At 47.3% G+C, this 27,988-nt stretch overlaps 1 protein-coding gene across 6 annotated transcripts in view; it reads right to left on the reverse strand.

Moving 5' to 3' along the window:
- Positions 1–27,988, reverse strand: part of LOC144783085 (E3 ubiquitin/ISG15 ligase TRIM25-like) — a 147,810-nt gene that overhangs the window by 42,879 nt on the left and 76,943 nt on the right. For 3 of the 6 annotated variants that reach the window (XR_013601394.1, XR_013601393.1, XM_078662248.1), the window contains exon 1: positions 14,453–14,588. The exons of the other annotated variants lie outside the window; for them this stretch is intronic. The gene's annotated coding sequence lies outside the window, so the exon portion shown is untranslated. Of the gene's footprint in view, positions 1–14,452; positions 14,589–27,988 lie in introns of those variants that run through there. 6 annotated transcript variants of the gene reach the window in all.

The raw sequence follows: 27,988 nt of genomic DNA on the forward strand, positions 1-27,988 counted from the left end.
GACCCAGGAGTTGAACTGTTCGTCGGCCGTAGCCGGGTCAGCGGAGAGGACAGGTGTGGTGTCCGAGAGCAAGCTGGCCCATTCGACCGGTTCGAGCTTGTGCCAACGTCGACCCGTTACTCGAATTTTGGGGGGTTGGGGGAGAGCAATGGCACGGTGCCAGAAGAAGGGAACAAGGAAGTGGTCTGACCACGGGAGAGGAATAGGGGGATCTGAAGCAATATCCCCGATGTTGGTCAGAACAGGGTCCAGGATGTGACCCTTATCATGGGTTGGTTCGTTGTTGACCAGTCGAATATTAAATGACCCAAGGTCTTTAAGGAAATCCGATACTGCGGAATCTGTGGGATCATTAAGATGAATGTGGAGATCCCCCACGAGGAGAAAATTTTAGACAGAGGAGGCTAATTGTGACACCAAGTCCGTGAGGGCGTTGAGGAACTTCCCTGGTGTCCCTGGCGGGCGGTAGATCAGCAGTCCTGAGATGGAGTGTGCCGGGGGGATTTGAAGGGTGAAGTGGCAGCTTTCGCAATCTGTAATGTTGGCATTGCTAATCCGGCAGGTAAGGTGTTCTCTGTGGATAATTGCCAGCCCCCCTCCTCTCCCTTTAGGTCTATGTAGGGTTTGGATAAGATACCCAGGGGGAAGGGCATTGACAACGTCCGAGTCCGTGCCAGCAGAGAGCCAGGTTTCTGTGAGGAGCAGGGCGTCCAGGCCATGGTCCTGTATTAGCAAAGCGATTTCATGCGCGTGTTTTGGAAGAGAGCGACAGTTAAGGAGGCCCAGCTGTAGTTCCCGCTTTCCCAAGCAATGTTCGGCTGGGTTACAGCGGGCGCAGTTGACAAAGGGTTTACCCATTGCATGAACGTAGTGACATTCCTGATTCCATTTCCGGTAAAGGGCTCGAAACATGTCACTTGTGTAGGTCAAACGATCCTGCGGTGAATCTGGCAGAGCTCCAGGGCCTGGGTCCGGCTGGGCCCGGACGGGCCCAGACGGGCTTGCCTTTGGCGCGCCTTCGGCGTGCTGACGGCGCGCCCGCTGCGCCCGTCCGCTGCGCGTACGAGTGTTGCACATATTTAAAGCAGAGATTGGGCGTGCCCTCGAGAAGTGGGCGTGGCCTGACTGCAGGCTCGCTCGCTGCTGTCGGGAATGGCGTTTTTCTATCCCGTGGCGGTGTTGATATCGACTGACAGGGAGTCAAGAGGTAAGAGTAAGTGCCCCAACCGATATGCAGGTGAGGGGAAGTGCGCAGTTTTAAAATCACAATAACACACAATTTTTAAGAAAATACAAGCTTTTTCAAACTAAAAACCTCCCGGCTGAGCCTCAGGAGTACAGATTGAGTGAAGGCGGGAAAGCGGCGCTTTAAGTAGTCTTAGGGGGCGTGGCCTCAAGAGGTGGGCGTGGCCTGACTGCAGGCTCGCTCGCTGCTGTCGGGAATGGCGTTTTTCTATCCCGTGGCGGTGTTGATATCGACTGCCAGGGAGTCAAGAGGTAAGAGTAAGTGCCCCAACCGATATGCAGGTGAGGGGAAGTGCGCAGTTTTAAAATCACAATAACACACAATTTTTAAGAAAATACAAGCTTTTTCAAACTAAAAACCTCCCGGGTGAGCCTCAGGAGTACAGATATGGTCTGGTAACTGGTCTTTATGAATTTCCTAGCACCATAATGACTTTAATGAATCCTGGGATGTTTGGTATCAAACATCTCAGAGGGTCCCTTCCTGAACCAAACCAACCACTTGTGGGTTCTCGATTGGTGAACAGCAGCCTGACACCACAAGACAATTTTCTGGCAACCTTGAGTGGGACCCCCCCCCCCCCAGGTCAAAAAGAGCCATCTGTGGCACAGGTGCTTCAAAGGCCTTGCCGCCTTTACAAGCAATCCCCAGTCACTTCTGCTATCAGGCCCCCTTTCTGTCTCACCCACTTTTCAGCGGGGGGAAAAGAAGAACAGCTCAGAAGGTGTGCCCACCTCTGCCAACTCCACCCCTCAGGTGGGGGAGGTGAGGTGGAGCCCAATTTCAGTGCCCACCATCTTGCAGATGGCAGGCACCTCCCTTCATTCATTCAGGCACCCTCCAATCAGGGTTAGGGATTGTGCCCACTCCCACATGTGGGGTGAGCACACAAATAGTGTAGTCACCGTAAGGACATCAGCCGATTGGCTACTACCTCGAGACCCCCTAAAAACGCCCCCTAATACAGTATTTAGGGGGCAACCCTGAACCCAAAATCCAGTTCTTCATGACCTAAGACAATTGGAATCCCGATGCTGTCACAGCAGTGAAGACTCTAGGCCCAACTGACATGTATCCAGCCCTACCAGCCTGCCTGCAGCTCCAAAGAAGATGACAGCTCCAAGAAGGACCATCAACCTCCAGAGTTGGTGAGGACTGGTCCCCCACTAAAATAAAGACTTGAGATGCCCAAGGACAGCAGCCCTGTCCACAGAAGAAAATCCAGCCCCTGCTGGACCAGGAAACCCTGCTCCAGAACTTACCTCTGCACCTGTCCTCCAAAACCATGGCCTGAGGGTCCCCCAGCGGTTCAGACCACCAAACCGCCGAAGGATGTCCCCTCCATGGTTCCATGTCAACACCTGCAGCCTCTTCACTATGACCCCCTTCCACCGCAACCGGACCGGTAAGCGGATTCCTGATGTCGAAAGGCACCCCTACTGTCTCTGACCCTGCATCCTGGTGACCCAATCCCGAAGTGTCCGGACGTCGAATTACATTCCTACTTACCTGCCCAGCTGATGGTTCCTCCTGGAAGACTTCCTGGACTGAGCCTGTAGCAAAAAATGCAAAGACAACAGCCCCCATAGGATTGCATTGGGCTCCCAACAACTTCTAAGCACCCTGCACCCGGCCACCCCTGTGCCGCTGGTGGTGTAGGCTTGGGACCCCCTTTGCCCTCCCCTTAACCCAAGGAGCTTGCCTCCTAAAAGCAAGTGGCCCGGCTGTGCGCAGCCACCACCCAAGGAGCCCCTAGCCTCATTGGCTAATATTGGCACCCTGCACTCTGCAACTGGTTGCCCTTATGTCGCTGGTGGTGGTGCATCTCGAGTGCTGGACTGAACCTTGGTTCTAACCCCCAAAACTCAGTTACCAAAACCGTTTACTTACCTGCAAACGTAACACTTCGTTTTTCTCCACACGATTGATTGGTGGGTTTTTCTATGAAAGGTGTTGATCCAATCTTGTACTGCACCAAAGTAACTTTTAGTCTTCAAATGAGTTAAGCTATTTGCTGATGTGCTACAAAGCCCAAACAGTGTGATTATTTTGTTTTGTGCAGAGTTAGGGAAGTAACTAAATTGTAATCTAAAATGATTGCAAGTATTCTAAAGAGTGTACAACCTATTTTTTCTACTGAAAAGTAACTTGCAGGCGCCTATAAAATCAGTACGCACTGTATCTTGAAAATTATCATTGTATTGAAAGTATCACTTACCTGCAACTAAGCGATTCTTGGTTCTAGTAATAAAAATAAAGTAACAACTCTATATACAAACAATTGGTCTGGATTCAGTCTGAGTGTGTGGTACAATTTCTTGCCGGAGTGTGTACAACAAAGGCTCGACACCCTCTGATAAGCCTGACTGTTTAACCACAAAAGAGAATACAGTATTATCAACCATAGCCTCTCCTGTACCTCTGTGAATTCACTTGACTCTGTGCACACTATTACCTTACTTTAGTACAGTATATACAGAGTCAGCTTCTTACACACACAATTTATAACTCCTTCACATTTGCACAGCGTTTTAGCATTTTCGGTTTTTGCTTTTTTTAAATGTACGTATACTTTCTAAATCTTCTATTGCCTAAACAGCCATGGACCCCTTGAGTAGGCATCCTAGACCCCCACAGAGTCCGCGGACCACAGTATAACAACCACAGATTCACTAGGTCTATAAAAGTATTAATTGAAGTCAAAGATGGTTGTGGGACTAAAGCTTGAAAACACCTTAAAATCCATCCACGGAACAAATTTATATAAATATTTGAAAGGTAAGGATGTCTTGGATAGTAAATGGTACTTAAAGAACATGAGATCTTTTCGAACCTGTTCGCTAGATGTGAAATACGGACTGAAAATGCTTTTACTGAACTGCCTCAATACTGGAGGACAAAAAATTCTGTAATCAAATCAAGTAAATGCATATGCGATACTGAGGCTATTGAGAACACCAAGCACTCTATGTTGTTCCCTTGAGCCCGCCACGCCTCCCAGCTGAGCCGCCCTCGCCCCTCCCCCTTCCCACCATCCATATATGACAGTAGCCCATGCGCGCAGCGTCCACGCGCAGCGACCGCGCCCAATCCGCGCCGAAGGTGCGCCAAAGGTAAGCCCGTCTACGCCCGTCCGCGCCTGGACCGCGCCCAGCGCCATACCCCCTGCCCCTCGCGCTGCCCAGCCCTCCCGCACTACCTACGATGCCGCCACCCTCCTAGCCCTTAACCCCGGTCGCGCCCCCAACTGCGTCCAAGCCGCTCCTGGACACACCCATGGACCATTCTCCTGCTACTCCTGCAAATTCATCGGCACCGACAACATCTCCGCTACGACCACAACACAGATTCCTGACCCCAACCACCTACAGTGCATCCTTCTCAACACTCGATCGGTCCACAGACACGCCATTGACATATGGAATCTACTAGACACCATCTCTCCAGACGTCGCCTTCCTAACTGAAACTTGGATGAACGCTTCCTCCGCCCCAGACATCACCATTGCCATCCCTGAAGACTATAAGATCACACGCAAGGACCGTACCGGCCACACAGGAGGAGGAATCGCTATCGTCCATAAGAAATCAATCCGCATCTCAACCAGCTCTGACGCCAACCTCGCTAACTCCGAACACCTTCACTTCCAGATCCACATCGACCCCAAGACCACACTCAGAGGCACCCTCCTCTACAGACCACCAGGACCCCGCGCAAAATTCAGTGAAGACATCACGGACTTCATCACTCCTCACGCGCTCCCCTCCAAAGACTACATCCTTCTAGGAGATCTTAACTTTCACCTTGAAAAGATCAACGACCGCAACACCACCACCCTCTTGGACAATCTCGCCAACCTCGGACTTAAACAATCGCAGGTCACACACTCGACCCCATCTTCACCTCCAGCAATCATGTCTCCTTCAGCCACACTACGGATCTCCTCTGGACCGACCACAGATGCGTTCACTTCACCTACAACAAACCAAAACCCACCAACCACCTCCAACCAACTCTGCAAAGAAACTGGAACAAAATCACCACGGACCAGATCTCCGCATCGCTCCTTCTAAACACCCCAGCCCACTCTTCTAACGCAAACGAAGCCGCCGCCAACCTCACCCTATGGTTATCCAACACCGCCGACACCTTAGCACCACTGAAGAAACGTCAAAGCAAACCTGGCAGCAAAAAGGCCTCATGGTTCAACGATGATCTTAAGAAGTCCAAGAAACTCTGCCGCTCCTTTGAAAAGGCCTGGAAAAAAGACCCAACCACTAGCACCAAGGACGCCTTCAAACACGCCACCCGCACTCACCACCAACTAATCCGAAAGGCCAAGAAAACAACATTCAAGGATCGACTTGACAACAACGCCCACAACAGCAAGGAACTTTTCAACATCGTCAAGGAATTTTCCAATCCCTCGGCCAACTCCAACGACATCACCCCCTCTCAAGCCCTCTGCGACTCCCTAGCCTCATTCTTCCACAACAAGATTGCAGACATCCACAACAGTTTCGACAACCAACCCGGAAACCAACCCACCCTACCATTTGCTATACATTCTTCCCCCGTGAACACCCTTAACGACTGGAACCCAATCTCCACTGAGGACACAATCCGCCTGATGAATTCCATCCACTCAGGATCCCCCACAGACCCATGTCCTCACCACATCTTCAACAAAGCAGACTCCGTCATAGCACCGCACCTCCGAGAAGTCATCAACTGCTCCTTCAACTCCGCCACCTTCCCGGAAGACTGGAAACACGCTGAACTCACCGCCCTTCTGAAAAAACCCACAGCGGACCCCACCGAACTCAAAAATTACCGCCCCATCTCGCTCCTTCCATTCCCGGCCAAAGTCATCGAGAAAGCTGTCAACAACCAGCTCGCCGCCTTCCTCGAAGCCAACAAATCCCTCGACTCCTCACAATCTGGCTTCCGAGCAAAACACAGCACTGAGACCGCCCTCATCGCAGCAACAGACGACATTCGAACTCTACTGGACAATGGAGACACAGTCGCCCTCATCCTCCTCGACCTCTCTGCAGCATTCGATACAGTCTGCCACAGCACCCTTTTACAACGCCTCAATAACATCGGAATCCAGGGAAAAGCACTTGAATGGATCACCTCGTTCCTCACCGGAAGAACCCAGAGAGTCCGCCTCCCACCATTCAAGTCCGAGGCCACTGAAGTCATCTGTGGCGTACCACAAGGATCCTCTCTCAGCCCCACCCTCTTCAACGTATACATGAGCCCCCTCGCGGCCATCGCCCGCCAACACAACCTCAACATCATCTCTTACGCGGATGACACTCAACTAATCCTTTCTCTCACCAATGACCCCAGCACCGCCAAAACTAACCTACACGAAGGAATGAAAGAAGTTGCCGAATGGATGAAACAAAGCCGTCTGAAACTGAACTCAGACAAAACAGAAGTCCTCATCTTAGGTACATCCCCCTCTGCATGGGACGACTCCTGGTGGCCGGAAGCCCTCGGAAAAGCACCCATCCCGACAGACCACGCACGGAACCTAGGCGTCATCCTGGATTCTTCACTCTCAATGAACAGACAAGTCAGCGCCGTATCCTCTTCCTGCTTCAACATTCTTCGCATGCTCAGAAAAACATTTCGCTGGATCCCCACCGAAACAAGGAAAACAGTCACCCATGCTCTGGTCACGAGCCGACTGGACTACGGAAACACCCTCTACGCAGGCACTACCGCTAAACTCCAGAAGAAACTCCAACGAATCCAAAACGCCTCAGCCAGGATCATATTAGACATCCCACGCAACGAACACATCTCTGGTCACCTTAAAGACCTCCACTGGCTACCCGTCAATAAGAGGATCACTTTCCGACTGCTAACCCACGCACACAAATCACTCTACGACATCGGACCAGAATGCCTCAACTCACGACTGTCCTTCTACACCCCCTCCCGCCAACTACGTTCTTCCAGCCAAGCCCTCGCCACTGTACCTCGCATCAACAAGACCACCATGGGAGGCAGATCCTTCTCATACCTGGCTGCTAAAACATGGAACTCACTCCCCGCTTACCTTCGCCTTACCCAGAACCACCTAGCATTCAGAAAGCAACTTAAAACATGGATATTTGACAAGTAATACTCCCCCTCTTTCCAAGCGCCTTGAGACCCCCTGGGTATGTAGTGCGCTATATAAATTCTCTGACTTGACTTGACTTGACTTATTTCATCCCCTCTATCGGAGACCTCACTCAAGAATGGCTTATTCCCCTTTTCAGCGCTTTTGGCCTGCATTCACACGAAGAAGCAATGACAAAATATTACTTGACAAAATAGACAACAGCATAATATGCTCTATGTGGTCGCTTGTAACACACAAAAAGCGATGGGGAAAATTAACTTGATTTCTTTTTTTTTTTTGTAAAGAAATGTTCATGTATAGGTTTTGAAGTTGGGATTTGGTTTATAAACTGTAAATTGCGTATGTTATTTATTCTAGCTAAAAATTCTATTATTGTGAGATTTTAATGGTTTTATGCAGAAAAAGACGAAAGGTCCTAAATAAAGCAGTGGATCGAATATTTAAACAAGCATTTGCAATGCAAAAGGTCTCGCATTAGGAAAGTGTGAGCTATTGGCATTGTAAATGACAATTTTTTTAATATGTGTTGGCTTTGAAAATATATAAATTAATAGCATTGTTATTCACAAAGCCAATAGCTTACACTTTCCTAATGCGAGTCCTATTGTCTATGGCAATGCTTGTTAGTAGCAAGCAAGGACAGTGCTGTTGTGGTGCTGAGTGATGCTGTTGTGGTGCTGAATGATGATGTGGTTGGGCTGAGTGATGTGGTGGTGCCCCAGAGTGATGTGGTGGTGCCCCAGAGTGATGTGGTGGTGCTCCAGAGTGATGTGGTGGTGTTGTGAGGCGTGCGGCAGTGCGAGGCGTGCGGCAGTGCGAGGCGTGCGGCAGTGCAGCAGTGCGAGGCGTGCAGCAGTGCGAGGCGTGCAGCAGTGCGAGGCGTGGGGAAAAAATGCACTGAGAAAGAGTGGGGGGAGCACGAGCCGACGAAAGAGTGGAGGAGGGGATACTTGAGCCGACGAAACAGTGGGGGGGGAAAGCTCGAGCCGACAAGAGTGGGGAAAAAAAGCACTAGCAGACGAAAGAGTGGGGAAAGAAATGCACGATCCAACAAAAAAAAGCATGAGTCAGAGAAGAAAGTAAAATGTGAGCCAGAGAAAGACAGGAAATAAGTAACGAGCCATGTAGAAAAAAAAAAGCTCTCGGCATTGCTGTGGTAGGGGCGTGGGAGTGCATTCCTTTAAAGTCTGATGCGGGGTCGGGGGAGCGGCAGCCTTTGAAGTCTGATGCCGAGGCACAGACAAATGGTGGTGTGTGATGTGGCTGGCGATGATGTGCACGCGCCTAGCTCACATGAACTGTACGCGATCCGCAGCTAGGTAGACTTTTCGGACCGCTTACTATAATGCCTATTCAATCTCTACGGGATAGAATAGGCGAGACCTAAAAAGGGCCTCCACATTGCTTGAAATGGTTACTTTTTCTTTAGGATAAAGATGGCTCACAAACAATTGGTTTTGTAGCCTGCATTAAACAACCAATTGATTCCTTGAGACAAATGCACAAGGCACATTTTGCTTGCTGCAAGTGGGAAATTGATAAAAACAGAATTGTGGGGGGTAGTGGACATCTTAACTGGCAGGATAGTTGGCCAACCTATAAACAGCCTCATTAATTCTGGAGGAAGCCCCCTTTTCCCTTGTATACTCACCTGGAACTAGAAACTCACTCTTTGGCCTAAGGTACCATTTGTGCCCAGATGTTGGTTTCCGAACTCCCTTTGAGACTGGGGTATCTCACCCTCCCATGCAGGTGGTATGTGGGTCCATTTCTTCACAAAATGGTAAACAGTGAGATATTATGCAAATCACATGAGTAGGTGTGAGGGCAGACCCTCCTTTGGGGACACCGGTTGGAATGCCAATCTAAATACTCCTTGGTCAAAGTCATACTTTTAATAACTGCCTCTGGTCTAAGAATTACTGGAGACCTGCTCCTGGCTCAGAGTTTTGGGTCCCAGTCCAGCTCACTCACCTAGGTGTTTTCAGTCTGAAACGGTGACTTGAACTTCATCATTACCTACTACTCTACTGGGGACCAGTGAATTCAGATTCCAGCTAGAGAGACACATTGGAATAGGAGCGGCCTGGCGAATGTACTTCTAGCTCTGAATCAGGCTAGATTTGACATGGCCAGCGCTTCGGTCCTCAAAGATCCAATATCGTTGTCCCAAGAAGTTCTCCTCACACCCCATCCCCCTTTGATCTGCAGGTCTGAAGCCCAGCACTAGGAGGGGGATCCGGTTTGGCAAGCCCCTTACAGATGATGCAAAATGTACAACAATTAGGAGGAGTGAGAGGTATGTGTAAGGTTTTATCCTCCGCTTCCGTTTTCATATATAACAATACTTGAGGAAGCTTACCATATTTTGTTTGATCCTATTACTATCCACAAGACAGAATATTGTGTTGATACTGTCTCAATCAAGTGTAGGATTGTTCACCCAGGTAAATCGGTGAAAACCACTGTGCTCTTGTGAGATACATTTTAAGGTCTTCACCCACAGGTACCAACTATGGCTTGCTTCATCATTGGACCCTTGTCCTGCTCACCTAGTGTGGGGGATGGGCTCAACATGTTTCTAAGTGGAGTTCCTTGGATGTGTGGTTTTAGGGAGTGTGAGAAAAAATTAAAATTGCCTGCCAGATCCTATGACTTTTTTTAATGGTTGGCCCATTGGCAAGGTTTAAAACAGTGCGATGTCTTCGGGGAGTAGTGACCCTATACATCTGAGGTCGACATGTTTCAGCCGTTGGAATCGCCCGTGTGGGTCTGTCGACTTTCTTCAGGACGTTATTTTTGCTCTAATCTCTAAGTCATGGGTACTCACTCACAAACTTTTTTCTCGGGGGCCAAATTTACAGTGTGTTTTGTTTCCGAGGGCCGCACCGGTGGGGGCCGGGTCAGTGGGGGAGGGGGCAGGGCTAGATCAACAAAAAAACCTATGACCATGAGGTTGATCACAGGTCCCTGCAGCGGATGCCTTGTTCGACTGCGCCACCACACCCGGCACACACACATCTATCTCCCTCCCTCGCTCCCTCTCTCGCTCTGTCTCCCTCCATCCCTCTCTCGCTCTCTCTCTCTCTCTCTCTCTCTCTCTCTCTCTCTCCCTCCCTCCCTCGCTCTCCCTCCCTCGCTCCCTCTTTCTCTCCATCCCTCGCTCCCTCGCTCTCCATCCCTCGCTCCCTCCCTCCCTCTCGCTCCCTCGCTCTCCCTTTTTCTCTCCATCCCTCGCTCCCTCCCTCACTCCCTCCTTCTCTCGCTCTCTCCCTCTCTCACTTTTTCCCTCCATCCCTCTCTCCCTCTCTCGCTCCCTGTCGCTGCCTCTCTCCCTCCCTTGATCCCTCTCTCCCTCCCTCCCTTGCTCACTCCCTGTCTGTCTCACTCCCCATCTCTCACTCCCTCTCTCACACTCTCTCTCCCTCTCGCTCCCTCCCTCTCTCCCTCCCTCACTACCCGCCCTCACTCCCCTGCCCACATTCCGTCGCCCTCACTCCCTCTGTCGCCCTCACTCCCTCTGTCGCCCTCACTCCCTCTGTCACCCTCACTCCCTCTGTCACCCTCACTCCCTCCGTCACCCTTACTCCCTCCATGGTCCTCCTCTGTCGCCGCCCTCCCTCTGTCGCCCTTTCTCTGTGTCCCTCTCCCTCCCTTTCCCTCTCCCCTCGCTTTCCCTCTGTCTCCCTCTGTTTCCATCCCTCCCTCTGTCTCTGTCCCTCGACCTCCCTCTGTCACCCTCTGTCATCTCACCCTGCCTGTGTGTCAGCCCCGGGTGAGACAGCTTCCTGACACACACACAGCCGCACCCAAGCACTTCACAGGTCATTAAAGGCCATTTGCATGCTAATGAGGCTTTGTTGTATTCCACCTCTTCTTAGGCCCCTGCAGCTCCACTCTGGCTAAGTGAGAATCGCCCGACCCTGGCCCCCACAGAGCAGCAGAGACTCTCAGAGTCGCGCTGCAGCAGACAATCTTTAAAAGAAAAAAAAATACATTGGTAGGATGTCTGCAAGGTCCGCGGGCCGCCAGGGAAGGCTATGAGTACCCATGCTCTAAGTGTAACTAGCCTTTATCACCGTTTATATCGGTTGTTTTAAAAAAAAAAAGCTTTTAAGAAAGGCATGCACGCAAACCATACGGGCCAGTATTTTGGACTTTGGAAATGGGGAGTCAGCCACAACACCACCGACAGAAGTACCTACATGGCTGCGCTCAGACACTATCACCAGCTAATAAGAGATGCCAAGAAAAAAGCATTAGTGGACTACATAGAAAGACGCTCCCGCAGCTGCAAGAAGATCTTCTCAATCATTAAAGATTTTACCTTGACGTCAGCCACTGTCAACAACATCACTGCCTCCCAAAAACTCTGCGACAACGTATCCAACTCCTTCCACAGCATAATAGCAAATATCTACAGCAACTTCACACACCAGCCCAACCCAGAGAACTCATTGCTAACCTACCCACCACCAACCAAGACTATATGGCCGAATGGACAAACCTCACACAAACATGACACAGCAGCAATCATGTGGACAATCCACTCATGGGCCCCAACAGACCCATGCCCCCACCACATCTACAACCTGGGAACATCACCATATCATCAACACCTAAATCACATCCACCATTTTCCCCAGATGATTGGAACTTTGCAGAAATCAAAGCACTCCTCAAGAAGCCCACAGCCAACCCGAATCTACTGGGCAACATCCGACCCATCTCCTTTCCCCTATCCAGCCAAACTGAGTTAGAAGCCATTAACAAGCAACTCACAATCCACCTCAACCTTCACCATCTTCTAGACAACACTCAATCAAGATTCAGAAATAACCACAGCACTGAAACAGCACTTATTGTGGCCACCAACAACATTAAAATCATCCTGGACCAAGGAGAAACAGAGGCCCTCATCCTCATCGACCTCTCCGCACCATTCAACACGGTCTCCCATAACACTCATCGAAAGACGTCGCAAGATTGGCATACAAGGATCCCCTCAAATGGATCTGTTCCTTCCTCATGGGAAGAACCCAAAGGGCCAGGTTGCCACCCCTTTGCATCAGCCCAACCCTTTTCAACATATAAATGACACCGCTTGCCAACATCATCTGATCACAAGACATCACTGTTATCTTCTTTGCCAATGACACCCAAAACATACTCTCCTTGCCGGGCAAGACAACCAGAACCAACTTCACTAACTGCATGACAATGGTAGCAGACTGAATGTGAACCAACTGCCTTAAGATCAACTCCGACGAGACGGAAGTACTTGTCTTTGGCAACAAGACCTCCTCATGGGACTTCCCCTGGTGGCCATCAGGGCTACAAGCATAATCCACTCGCAAGAAATCTAGGGATCATCCTAGATGACAAGCTCAACATGATGGCTCAAGTCAACGCAGTGTGCCCTTCCTGCTTTTACATCCTACACAGGCTGGGAAAGATCTTCAAATGGTTGCCTCTGAACACCAGACGGACCTTCACACAAGCACTCATCATCAGCAGGCTGAACTACAGCAACACCCTGTACTCCGGAATCTCCAAACAACTAGAACTCAGACTCCAGGGCATCCAGAACACCACCTCAAGACTCATACGCTACCTCCCACGGTGCACCCACATCACACCGCATCTCCGGAAGCTTCACTAACTCCCCATTCACAAGCACAGCCAATTCAAACTTTTCACACACACTTACAAAGCCCAGCACAACATAGGACCAGAATACCTTAACAGCCGCATACACTTTCACCACCCTACCAGACACCTATGCTCTGCCTCACTCACACATATTCCTCCACCCGCAAAAGCGAAACTGGAGGTCGCTCAGTCTCCTACATCACACTTAAGACATGGAAAGACCTCCGTCAACACATCAGAGCCTCTTCCTCACTTTTTGATTTTTGCAAGAAGCTGAAGGCCTCGCTCTTCGTACAATAACCATGGGGACAACACACCTACAGAAACGCTTGGATACCTTCTCGGGTGATTAGTGTGCTATGCAAATCACCATACCAGAACACTATTGTCTACGTGTAGCTTGTGTAGAGTATTGATTATGGGTGGTCTTTAGAGATTATTCATTTGATCCCAGTAGTGTCTGATGGCACAGGTAACCCTAAACCCCCCCCACAGATTATGGTCACTACCTCACGTCTGGTCATCACGGATACTATTTCCAGTCCTGGACTTTTTAGCCACACATTATTAGTTTCAGATGTGTTAGTCTGATGAAGTCAATAGAAACAAACCATGAATACAACACCCTAAATACAGTAAATTGTCACATGAAAGTCAGATTTGGGAACATTGTCTGTGATGACATGGCTTAAGGGGGCCTTCCTAATCTGAGGGTCCTTTCCAGGGCAAGTCTGCCAGCTGCTTGTGGACGCCCTGCCCAAAGGGTCAGCATTGCACGCCTGTATAGCATAAACCTGCCCAGGCAGTCACCTCCCTGAAACTAGAAGAGACCTTTGCAGTTCTCCAGAGCACTCTAGTTCCCTAAGTCAATGCACGAGTGGCGCATCCAGCCCAGGTTTTTTACCTTGCATTCAGGCACTCCTCTTCACGATGAGATATACAGGACTACAAGTCCCAGAATGCAGAGCAGAAAACATGGTTGGACGAATAGTTCATGCATGAATCTAGGAAATTTGAAATCGCCGATCTATCCTGCCTATTTTAGTCCTTGTATACGTCATAGCCAACAAAGGGGACCATAATAATCCTGAGCTGTGTGGACTCTCTTTATAGGTCTTTTTTTTAATGTATTATAAACACCTCATTTGTAAGCACATGACTCCAGTAACACTGGTAACATTTTAGTAGGGATGTAAGTTAATTTTACAAAGGAAAAAACAACTATTTACAGCATCTTCTGCTGATAGAACTATTTACAAAACCTTATCACCAACTCAAGGGTTGAAATGGCACCGTGCTTTAAACACCTCACACGACAAATGCCAGCCTTCGCCTGCCCTGGCTCGCGAGAAAATGGGCGAAAGGCAAGTTAGACTGAAAGAGAGAGGGGGCAGAATGGAAACTCTTACCTTGAAAACAAGTGCACAGCCGAGTTGGCTGTGTGACGTCACGCGATACTCGCCACACCCACTGACCGAACGTTGTACCGCTTTAAGGCCCACGCTCACAGACTTGAATGATGTCAGGTGTGAGATATTCGGCCAGGGCTTGTTTGGTGTCTGATCAGTGGCGCGGCAAGCGCTCCGTGGGCCTTAATGCAAGCAAGGAAATCGCCCCCTCCCCCTCGGGCCTTGGTTTTGTAGTTAAAAACACAGCCACTAATTGAGATAAAGTGGGCCACTCGCTCCCTGAACTCCTGATAGTCGGCTGTGGTGCATGAGGAGTTTCTTTCCTTTTATGTTTGCAGAAACGCAAGATTCTGTCCCTCTTCAGAACATGATACACCGCGTTGAGAGCGAGTTGCTGCTAGACAGTAGTTTTGAACCATTCTGTAATAGCAAAGGTATGAAGGTAGCATTCTGTCATGGCTTCTAAGGAGCACTTGGCAGAACAGTCGTTAAACGTCAACCCTAGCCAGAAGGCTGAGGTGCAAAGCGGAACTACTATGACCAGAATGCAAAGCAAAGTGATCCAAAACGTCACGAGTAGCAAAGTATTTGACTGTGAGCAACATTTTGCAAGGCTCTCAAGTTTCGCAGGACAGCGTGTTAGTAGTCCATCCGCGCAACGGCTTTGCTTAGCATTCTGGGACTAATAGTAGTTTTATTTAACCCTGTATGAAAGCAGGACTACAAGTCCCAGAAAGGCCAGTAAAAGCATTTTCTGGATGAGCTACTCACAAATGGAAATGATAAACGTGTGAGTTGCATGTTGCGTTCTGTTTCATTCGGTTTGACTTTTCATATCATATGCAGGTCTGCAAGGAATAGACTGCACAATAAGGTGAGCTAAAAATTAACTGGTATAAAATTAGGGTCGCCATATTACTCCATCTCAATAGGACATCATCTCCCCAGCCCATGGTTTTTACTCAGCAAAGCAAATGCATTCCTGGACATGAACTCTGTTTGCATGTTTCAATCATCTGGACTAATGACTTGAAAAAGGAAAGCCCATCAATGGATGTGTGTTAACCCTAGATGAGGCCTTATGGCTAGAGTGGTCAACCTCAAAGCTGGGGAACTGGGTTCGAGTCTTGACAAGGAAGCCCGGGGGGGGGGGGGGGCAAGGAGGGGCGCTTGCCCCCCCCCCCCTGGAGCGACCCTCCTTGCCCCCCCCCCTGCGAACGCCAATGAAAACTGTGAATTCAAGACGGGGTTCTCACTCTCTTTCCTCTCCTTTCTTTTATTTGCTTTCCTGCGAAATGGATCCAAAAAAGAAAGACGCTTTTTCTGGAAATGCCGTATTTTTCTGACATTTTAATTCCAAAGTGCAGCAATGGGAATAAAAGGCTAAAAATATGAAAAATAGATAAATAACTAAATAAAGTAAGACAGAGTGGTAGCAAACTGGCCAAACTGATTTTATTCACACTGAAACACAGTAGCGCCACTTTTACAGAGTTTGCCAGTGAAGCACTATTTTTGTTTTCTTGTCTTTGTTTTCCCTGGACTTGGAACTAGTGCACCAATCCTGGAGGTACTGCAATGTGTGGATTGGAAAACAAAATGTGTGCTTCGCCTCCGCGTCCAGGGATGTGGTCTTTTTACCATACTGCTTAAGTTTTGTAAGGATATAGGCAATGGCCTTTGAAATGGGTCCATTCAGGGCCCTGTAGTCGTGTCCTTAACTTTTCAGGCAAAAACACTCACTGATTTATGAATACTGAGTGTTAAAGCATTAAGGTAACCATGTTGTTCCTGCTTACATTTCCCATGGTTTGCTAAAATGTGCATTCCCTATAAGTGTTTGCCTTTTCCAGGATGTTGTTACTTTTTTTTGTAGGCCGCATATTGCTCTTGTCTAGTGCATAATTTAAATTGAGCCGCATCCATGTGTTTATTGCGGACAACAATTGGGTTGTAGTTGAAGACAGTGGGAGTTTTTCTCAGTGGGGCAGTCTGGTGTTCAGTGGTGGAGAGGGTGTGGCACTATGGTCAGTGCTGCTGAATTTGGAACTGGGAACCAGATTCAGCCTTAATAACCTGCCCACCAGACCACTCTCCTGCGAGAGCACAATCACATGCTAGACCTTAGAAGTCTTCGCAACACCTTAGAAGTCCTGGTGTCTTCGCACCAGCAGGTGGACCCTAGCATGACAAGTGTAGGTTAGCCTTCAAGGCTTGTCCACCACTATCCATACTGAAGTTCACCTCCAGTCTTGCGGGCAGGCCTATGAAGCAGCACACCCTAGAACAACAGTCACTAATGTCACAGGACCCTTGAGAAGGGCCAGCTCTAGGGCAGTGCAACCAGTGTGACCGCACCGGGTGCTGACTTTAGGTGGAGGCATTATGTTTGCAAGTATATTATGGTTTTAAAAATGCTTGCTGCCTCCTTCCTGGCCTCAAGCAATTTTCGGCAACACCCAAATGTCATGATGACTCTGGTGATTAATGTTCTTCCTAGAGAGAGATCAGAATTTTGTCTAGTAGAAGTTTTGACTCATGGAAAGGTAGCTCAGAGGGTTAATGTACCTGCTGCAAAGAACATGTGCCATGCAGATCACAAAGTGCACATAATGTAAATAGGTCAGTGGGCTACTGCTTTTGTCAGAGAGATCCTTTTGTTACTTGCAGTTTATAAGTTAAAATCCTAACATAGAACAGTCAGTGAGCTATGAACTGTCATCTAAGAGCTGCATACAAACTGCAAGGTATAAATTAGAGCCTTATGTTCCCCCCACCACAGTCTTTGAGTATCCTAATGTCCCAAAAAGTGTTCTTTTGGACAGAAATCAATTCTGATTATTAAGGAGAACCCCCAACCATGGTATTACGTTTTAAATTCCGGGTATTGTGTTTCTCCAGTGTTGTATAGCTCCTATATATCCTTATATCGTGTTAAGTTAGCATAGGTGCATTTGAGATTTAAACGCCATTTTTCCTTTCTTGCAACTTCTGCACACGACCCTTAATTGTTGACTTAGCTTTCAACCTAGTGGTTTGCCGTGGTGTATGTGAGAATAATATGTTATTGCTCTGATATCAGTTTTGTTTAATAAACCATGTCTGCACGGAGAGTGCTGAAGTTTCAGGAGCAACACGATATGGAATTGTTATGAGGTCTGATCTCCACGCCTTCATAGTCATAACACAAGTGCAGCCTTTGCCAACTTGGGCTTGAGGCGGGATTGATATTGCTTTGCACGAGAATTGTTAACACACTTGATGCGGTGCACATGCAGAGAGAGCTGGTGTATGCTGATGTGATTCCTTCATGCTAGGACACTAAGGTATGGGCCCGCCCTAAAACAACCCAAAGAGACCTTCTTAGCTAATAATATAATATATGTGTTAGGGAGGGTGAGATATAAGTGTTGTTAACTCATATTCATTACAGCATGTTAACATGCTGTCACCATTCGCTTTTTATGTCTTAGTAACTATGCTGATAATTTTGCTACTGATAATAAGTATACTTGTATTATCTAAGATACTGCGCCTGAGAAGAAGGCATTAGTAAATAAACATTTCAAATGCACATGTGTCTTCTTTACTCCATGTTCTGGTTTGTAATGATAATATAACGAAAGAGTGTTCATGAGTCCCACGTACCCTGAGGTACTGTAAGTTCATGTTCTGGTTTGTCTAAACATTGGGAGTTTGATATGTCCAATGAGACACTGTAGCTAGCTCGGTAAGGGGTGAGTTGGTTGCTAAGGTAAGTTTTGGGACACCCTAATTTGCCGAGGTTCCACTCCTCTGTGCACAGTTCTGTGTGAGTACAGAAACCCTGCAACATGGCGCCCAACGGTTTCGGTGGTCTTATATCATGACACTCGAGTAGTTTATCGTTCATGCCTTAACCCCTTCACATCCGTTTCCGGAAAACGGGGTGTCGGTGAAACCTACCTATTTTTTGAAATAGGTCTTTATTCAAGCTTGATTCTTTCTCAAACGGTTTCTTTGAATTACTACCCAGTTGTGCTACAAAGTATTCTTTGTGTGTTCTTGTTTCCAGTGTTGTCATGGCGGCGGTGGCTATTGCGCAGCATAGTCGCGTAGCGGTACGCAACCATCTTCAGACGTACCAGGTCCCAGTAGATGGGATGGCTGTGATTTTCGTGGTATGTGCAGATCCGGCGTTTCCTTACGAGTTGTTTTACTCTTGGGTTACGTTTCCGGCTGTGGACGCTAATTCTGGTTTGTTCCACTCCTACACCGCCTCGGATGTCCCGGCTGAATATACGCCGTACAGGGCATTGGAAATACCTATTGATCATTGGCAGCATCGAGTTTGGTTTGATGGCGCCCTTCCCCACTCTTTGTCCGCTGCGAGGTTAGGTCCACTCTCAATTCCAGGTACAAATTGGCCTGCGTTGGGTGGCTTTACCCCGCACCCGAATCACGGGGCTTGTACCCTGGCTGAAATTCGCAGGCTACATGTAGTTTCCATTTCCGTGATTCGTGCTTTAGTGCAATACATCGGTCGACATCTTCCTGGTGGTCCCCAGGGGGGTGCGGCCGCTCCAATGGAACGAGGCGGAATGCGTCTCAATCCAGTGATGGTTAATTCGGTTTTTGGTGCGCGTCCTGTTGACAACGATGACTTCCCATTCTGGCTAGCAGAGAAGTTTGATCAACTGGAGGCGGTTTTTCCGAATTCTACTCCTGCTGATAAACATAGAATGTTAACGATTACTCTACCAAAGGATATTACTCCTGAACTTGCTGACTGTGAAAGCTGGGGAAAAACATTTGCGGCAGTTTATACGAGGTGCTTCGGCACCCCGTCTATGAATGCCCTGCCTGAAATCATTAGACGTGTTCAGAATGATCACGGTCCAGAGGCAGCGGTTGAATTGGGTATGCGCCTGTGTGGTTCTTTTGAGATTGTAAGTGATCTCATTCTCTCCAATGTTAAAGGAGATGCAGTTAACTTTCAGGTGTCGAATGCTTTGGCTGCTCTGCCCGATGCCGACAAACCCCGCCAGTTAGCAAAGATTGTGGTGGCCGCTTATAAGACAATTGGCCGCACAAGTAGAGGTCTGAAATATTTTCCAGTGAAGGATAAAAAACAACCTCAGGGACAATCTGCAGTGACAGATGTCCAGCCCAAGTCCAAAAAACAGAATTGGCCTAAGAAACAGACACAGGGGAAGCAGACTAGGCAAACTCAGGATTCTGTTCCTGCAATACAAGCTCCTGCGCCGGCAGACAGAGTTTATGATTTGCGCGATCGCGCGATGATTAAATCACCTGATCGTTTTCAGGGTTCTGATCAACGCTCTCCTCGTTCCTTTCAGGAAACATCGGCCCAGAAGACCGGTGGTGGAGGAGGGGGTGGACGTGGACGTGGTGGCCAGCAAGGACGTGGTCAGTCCCGCCAGACAGACGGCGCAGTGAAGCAGGAGGATTCTACGCCTAAGCGTCCGCAGTTTGCGAAGAAGAAAGTCGCAGCCTTAACAGCGCATAGATATGCCACAGATAGTGAGAACGCGGCTTCGGAATCTGACGTGGGCTCTGACCTTGCTGGACAGCGCGGCGGAGATTACCATAGTCAGAGAGGCGCTCCGTCCACTACTGAGGGTGACAGCGACTGAAGTTTTTGTTGTTATAGAAACAGCCGATACGAGATTGGCTCCCCCTGAAAGACTTTTTGAAATTGTCCTGTTAATTGAAGGTGACATACAGCGTACTGTCAGAGGGGTATTTTGGGAGAACCTTTCGTCTACGTACGACATTTTGCTTTCCGAGGCTGACTGGCCCCCACCTTTTGTGCTCGCAGCGCCGCGAGGGGAGGAGGTAATCCTTCCCAGTTTCGCGCACACTGTCTCAACTGAGCATGCGCAGCATTTTGCAGAAGAGTGGGCTCGTGCTCTTGCACCGGCTCTCTACCGCAACCAATGTGGTTGGGACAAATTGTCCCCATGCCACGAAATTCCTTTGCGGTCTGAGCCGCAGCCTCAGCCTCAATATCCCATACGGCGTGAAGCTAAAGCGGCCGTCGCAGAAATCCTTGAACAATTGGAATATCAGGGAGTTATTGAAACGTGTGTGTCACCAATGAATAATCCCCTTTTTACTGTGACCAAACCTGACGGATCATATCGTTTGGTATTGGATTACCGGCATTTGAACTCGCATTGCCGTAACTGTGCAGTACAGAATTCTCACGGCTCTGCACTAGTGGATAGTCTAGTGCGTAAGCGTTTCAAGACAACGCTTGACATTTCCAATGGTTTTTATGCCCACAGACTGGATGGATTTAGCTCCCAATGGACAGGTTTTAGTCCGCTGGTGTGCAAAAATGCTTCCGGCGACTCCCAATGGGCTACAAAAATAGTCCTGGGGTCTTCACCTCCAGAATAGTCACACTATTGGAGGGAATCGATCCGGATGCATGTTCTTATGTGGATGATATTTATCTCACAGACGACGAAATTTGGATGCATCTGTGTCGAGTGAATTCCATAATTTGTACCTTTGCAGACATGGGTTACAAATTTAATTTTGCAAAATCGCACATTGCAGAACACACAGTGTTGTTTTTGGGCTATGAGCTCAACAATGAAGGTAGAGGTTTGGCTCCTCACTTCTTAGAGAAGTGCGCACAATTGCGCGCTCCAACAACACTGAAAAAATTACAATCTTTACTGGGCTTTTTGAATTTCGGCAGAACTTACATTCCGGATTATGCCCAGCGTATCAAGCCTTTGTATGCTTTGATACAACCAACTTTCTCAAAATCATGCTGGCTGCCTGAGCATTCAGCCATTTTGCAATCCTTGCAGGCTGATCTGCTCGCTTCTAAATATTTACTGACTCGTGATAACCACACCAACCTGGTAATAAGAATAATTCCTGGGACGGTGGGTTTCACATACCTCACTTTTAATGAAGGTGACACAGTACCTATTGCTTACAAGTCACACTTGTACACTTCGGCTGAGATGCGGTTTCCCACAGTGGAAAAGGTTTTAACTGCTGTACAGATGGCTATTCTAAAGGAACGGGCACTGTCTCAGGGGAAACGCATGCTAGTGGTTACACCCTGTCCTCACTTGGAGGCAGTCACGAAAGCCAGTGTACCGAATTCAAAGGCTTTGCACCCTCGGTGGATTCAGTGGGCAGCGTCATTGTCATCCACGGATGTCATGTTTATTTTTGACGCTTCCTTACGGTCGCTGGAGTACTTGCAGTATGAATTCGTTCATCCTGCTCCTCTGGCTATGCGACCTTTGGAGGACTTCCATTGCATCATTTACACTGATGGGTCGGCGCAGGTTGCGCATGGCTCTAAACATGCCTACGTTTCCGCATGCGCCATTGTGGTCGGTGCTATGTTGAATGATGAGTTCGTTTCCAGGGAAGTGCACACGTTGCCCCTGGGCGATTGTACCGCACAATTGGCAGAGCTTCGTGCTCTCTTACTAGCTTTGGAGTACGCAGATCCAAGTGTTACTACTCTAATTGTAAGTGATTCTTACTACTGTGTCCAGTCTTACAATGAAAACTTGTTCTTTTGGATTCAAAATGATTTTCATGATTCCAAGGGTAGCACAATAAAACATAAAATGATCTGGGTTCGAGTGGCAGAGCTTAAGGCTATGTTGCCACTCGTTTATGTGATTCATACTCTCGGTCATCAGCGCGTAGGAGTTCACGCTGTTGGCAACTCGCTTGCTGATGAAGCAGCGAAATCAGCAGTATCTACATACTTAGTTGCAGCAGTTACTAGGTCTAAAACCAAGATTGATAGCGACATCTTGGCAGCGATTGCTGCCTCTGAGAAGGGAAGTAAACATCCTGCGGGATTCCCTTCGAAGTATAAATACCACTTAAGTCCCGAAAAGGTTCCTTTTGTGACAATTCCTGATGTTGGGGAACGGCTGATTCCCAACTCGGATCGCAGAACAGACTTGATTACAGCGGCTCATGAAGGTGTGGCGTCTGCGCATGCGGGCGTCTCAGCCACTGTAACGCAACTACAACAACGTTTCTGGTGGCGGGGACTGTACAAACAGACGCGTGATTATGTCCTTCTTTGTGACATATGCCAGCAGATTAAACCTTCAACTGCTACGCGTCCGCCACAGACTCAGTTGTACATTTCTAATAAACCACTAGGCTGTGTTTATTTAGATCACTGCGGTCCTTTTTCATCTGATACTGCGTATAAGTACATCTTAGTAGCAGTTGACTCATGCACACGCTTTGTGTGGGTATGGCCACATCGCAGCGCTGATTCACGGACTGTCATTAGGGATTTGCGTATCTTTATAGGGATTTTTGCCTGTGGTACCTTCCATTCGGATCAGGGTCCGGCTTTCGCCTCTAAGGCGTATAAGGATGCCATGACTTCGATGGGGGTCCAAGTCAAGTTTTCGTCACCCTACAGACCTGAGGGTAATAGTGTAGTTGAACGAATGAACCGTGATTTAAAGCAATCTTTGACAGCCCGAGTTATAGGCACTGGCAGAAACTGGCTGGCTCACCTCTATGGCGTGCAGCGTGCTCTTAATAATCTCCCTAGAAGGTCTCTGGGTGGGCGGACCCCATACGAAATGCTCTTTGGCATCAAGATGTACGTCCCTGACCTTGACGGTCTAGACTCTGTGGTTCGCGCCACTTCCTTTGACGCAGATGAACATTGCAATGTTTTACAGAATCTACAAAAGACCAGAGAAAGTCTTGCAAAGGAACATTTGCCCTCCACATCGGATGATGCGTTGCAGATCCCGGTAGTTGGCTGGCTACCCCAAGTTGGAGAACTGGTTCGAGAGAAGATCGACAACAAGAAAGAGTTTGGTCCCTCCTATCGAGCTCCGGTCCCAGTGCTTGGAGTGAAGGGCACGAGAACAGTCATTTTACCACCACTTCCAGGTCGTAAGGAAAACAGGTTTATTTCTATTGACAATGTCAAGATACACAGAGTGGCCGATTCTTCTTAGCATGACACCAGCTGTTTCCTGTCCTTCCATTGTGAGAAATTCAATTATGCCCACTGCTTTGAATATTGAACCTGAAGTGGCCATCGAATTACCTGCTGTTTCCAGTCCATTATTAAATAATTTGCCCGGAACTAACATTGATGAATTGGACTATACATACCCCACTGATTTGTCCATGCCTGACCTACAAGCTCGTTTAGCCACGGAATCCAGATTTTCATTTGACTCTGCTTCCCTTGCCTCGAAAAAACACTCTCAAATTGCAGTATATGCTAGCCTGTTTAAAAAACATTTTTTGATACCTCCTTGGATATACATTTGGCTGGTCCTTTTTTCGGTTTACCTTTTTATGTCAATTGGTTTTGTGTTTTATTTTTTTCGGATTATGAATGGACACTATGTCGAGGAGAGAACTTGCATTACTCATTTAAATGGAACATTGGCCCCACTTTCCTCTTCACATTCTACACACAGATTAAAAAGAGACTTGACTTTGGTTAACATCACAGCATGGCCTGTTCTGGATGGAATCGCGTGGGATGCAGTTCGTTTTCAGATTCATGGCCCAACGGAAGTCGTTAATGTTCCTAATGTACTAAGAGTTAATATGGGGGATGTGGTGAAACAAAACATTCGTTCTGATGATTGGGATGTTAATGCTGTGGAAAGTTTGTTTTCTGATTTGAAGTACTATGCTGCTTTTGATGCTGAGGATTTATATTTAGAATCTGCAAATTATGGTGAATTGTTCTGTTACCAACATTATGGCAATCACTTCTTACACAAGACATCTTCCCGAAGGGATGCTGTTAATTTTACACAGTGGGAACATTGCCCGACACCTACACAAGGGAGTTCAGAAACGTTTCTTAAAAAGTATACTTATTTCACTGACTTTAACCAGTCCAATCCCGAGTCCTTTTATTTTAAATTTCACAAACAGCCACTGTCCAAGGTTAGACTTACCGATACAAAATTGTTGTACTCGAAGGCCTTCCTAGATCAATTAGTTACTGGGGGCTATGAGTTATGGAAGGAAACAATAGACCTTAAATCAGTTTGGGGTTCAAGGGCCTGGCAGGTACGAGGCACTGAGGCTTTGCACCGTGCATGTCTCATCCCGAATCATATGTTGTTTTTAAATGAAACCATTTCCCAGACCACATGCTTTGGATTGGCTACATCTAAAAGGTTAAACACCCCGTCTTTCCCGGAGTTGGAGGAATATGAGGATTGGAGTAATTTTACTCAATTGTCCATTAAAGATATACAGGCTCTGCTTCTTAATTCCTCCTTTAACATTTCCAGTATGAATCCCAATGGTTGGCTGCTTTGGCACCGTAGTGCTGATTCTTGTCAAAAAAGGTTTTTAAATATGACTGACGGTTTTAAGACTGTTAGATCTGATCCCCGGTTTGATTTGGGTCATACTGTCACCTCTTACTCTGTGGGCAAGTTGTGTCAAGCTTGGCTGAAACATTCAACTTTACCTGCGGTTAAGTATCACCTTTCCAAACTGAATGCAGACGTGGATTTGAATGATTTCATTAAAGGCCCAGCTAGTGGCAGGTCGAAAAGGTGGTTATATGGGGTTTACAATGAAATTTGGAAACTCTCACAGATTGAGGCTGCTTCACGCCTTAGGGCTATTGATCAGGCGAATCTTGAGAAAGTGCTTGCAGTTGTTGACAATAGCATTAACGTGCTTTCCTCTAGAATTTACACATTAGATAATATTGTGTCGTCTGTTGTTGATATTGTGCATGATGAAGTGTCTGTATTATACCATGGTCAAAATCAATTACGTTCAATCATGCAGTTTGCATGGACACTTCAGACTCTGAAAATGGGTAAAGTTCCCTGGGGATACATGAACGTTTCCTCTTTATTTGCACCGTTTAATTTGACAGACAAACAACGCTTGCTTTCAATGCGTGATGCTTCCTTTTCTATGCTACATATTGAAAGGTTGGAATCTTTACCTTTTTCTGTGGCAGAGGCCACTGCTGCTACGTGGCTTATCCACGGTTTAATAACGCTGCCTTTTGCTTTATATAAGTTTTCAAATTGTATGAAATATGTGCCAATAGGTCGTTTTGAACCCTTAGGTAGCGGTTTTCTTCATGAGGTCTGGTCACTCCCATACACATACAGATGTTTCAAGGATGAACAAGAAGTTTATCTAACAGGGGATGAGTGTACTGAGACGCCAGATCATTCTTTAATGTGCAGACACATACAGTTACATGGTTCATGTAACAAGGACCGACCGAATATGGCTTGCGTTTTACAGGGCACGCCAGTTCCTGCTATCATCCCCACGTTTAAATTGTTAGAGAATGGTAGTTATTTAATGCTCAATAATGAAAACTGTTGTGGTTTAATTAAAGGTATAGCTTTCATAGTAACAGTAAGTGAGCGAGTTATTTGCTGCAGAAATGTTCTTTATCCTCCCACACGTGAACATAGGGAGTCTTCCATTTGGCCACAGATACCGACCTTGGGAGCAGAATTCAGCGGCATGGCTAGAATAAGAGCTCTATTGTCCCAGAAAGAGGTGGCCTTGAGCTCGGCCCGTGAAACTTTCGTGCTTCACATTGCTAACACCCGTACGGAGGTTCAGGCTCTTTTAAACACTGATTTGCCTTTGCATTTCGGAGCCATGGTCCGTTCTATCTTTAACGCATCCTCCACAACGGGCCTAGCACATTTTTTTAAAGTTGTTAGCGGTGGTCTCGTGACTTCCTTTGAGAAGATTTTTGGAGTCATCCCTGCCTTCTTCCATTCTATTTTTTCGTCCTTATTTGGAGGATTCCCGTTTTTACTTGCATTAGCTGCTGGCGCATTGGTGGTTTTCTGCCTTTTTAAATATGGATGCCCTTCCTGTGCAAGACCACGCACAGCTGCTACTGACGCGGTTTCGCAACCGCATGCTTGATTATTATGGCACACTGCCGTTGGCGACTCTAAGCACGGCGTTTGGATTATCTTTTCGGTTCTCCTATTTCACCTGTGTCCAGCCTGTATTTCGCTGCCTGACCTGTGATTTCCTTTGGGCCATTGATTTGTGTCTCTGCGGACCAATATCTTCTGACGTCGATTTTGATCAACTGATGAGTCCTATCATTGCTCACGAGTTGGTTTGTTCTGACGAAAGGATTATGGCCTTGGCGGTGGCACATGGACTAATGGGTCCCTGGGATGTGTTGTCGGCAGCGCAAAATTTCTTGGAACAAAGTTTTCTTGAAAACCCACCGAGCTGTCCTCTGATGGTTATAGAGGATCCGGTGCTGGAAGATCACGTATGTTCCTTTCATCTTTTAAATTGGATGGCTGAACTGTTTTCGGATGAGGACAGTGACTTCCTCCTGGAGGCTGTTGCAGCTTACTTTTCATATACAGTCTTATCATAGACCCTGCCTCAAATTGACATGCTGATTGATAGCATTTCCTTGATTTTATTGACTTTTGGTCAAGACATTTTATTTTTGCTTGCCTATTGGCTTGAGCCACATTATACTTGTGGGCTATTTTTTAGCATTAGTTTTTATAATTGAATTTTTATTCATGCTCGTTTATAATTGGATTCTGCTCTCATGTGATGGCACTTCTGTTATCTTATTTAGTCCGTTCTCGGATCATGGGGGGGTGTTGTATAGCTCCTATATATCCTTATATCGTGTTAAGTTAGCATAGGTGCATTTGAGATTTAAACGCCATTTTTCCTTTCTTGCAACTTCTGCACACGACCCTTAATTGTTGACTTAGCTTTCAACCTAGTGGTTTGCCGTGGTGTATGTGAGAATAATATGTTATTGCTCTGATATCAGTTTTGTTTAATAAACCATGTCTGCACGGAGAGTGCTGAAGTTTCAGGAGCAACACGATATGGAATTGTTATGAGGTCTGATCTCCACGCCTTCATAGTCATAACACAAGTGCAGCCTTTGCCAACTTGGGCTTGAGGCGGGATTGATATTGCTTTGCACGAGAATTGTTAACACACTTGATGCGGTGCACATGCAGAGAGAGCTGGTGTATGCTGATGTGATTCCTTCATGCTAGGACACTAAGGTATGGGCCCGCCCTAAAACAACCCAAAGAGACCTTCTTAGCTAATAATATAATATATGTGTTAGGGAGGGTGAGATATAAGTGTTGTTAACTCATATTCATTACAGCATGTTAACATGCTGTCACCATTCGCTTTTTATGTCTTAGTAACTATGCTGATAATTTTGCTACTGATAATAAGTATACTTGTATTATCTAAGATACTGCGCCTGAGAAGACGGCATTAGTAAATAAACATTTCAAATGCACATGTGTCTTCTTTACTCCATGTTCTGGTTTGTAATGATAATATAACGAAAGAGTGTTCATGAGTCCCACGTACCCTGAGGTACTGTAAGTTCATGTTCTGGTTTGTCTAAACATTGGGAGTTTGATATGTCCAATGAGACACTGTAGCTAGCTCGGTAAGGGGTGAGTTGGTTGCTAAGGTAAGTTTTGGGACACCCTAATTTGCCGAGGTTCCACTCCTCTGTGC

The sequence above is a fragment of the Lissotriton helveticus genome, chromosome 9 (assembly GCF_964261635.1).
Source record: "Lissotriton helveticus chromosome 9, aLisHel1.1, whole genome shotgun sequence".
Taxonomy (NCBI): Eukaryota; Metazoa; Chordata; class Amphibia; order Caudata; family Salamandridae; genus Lissotriton; species Lissotriton helveticus.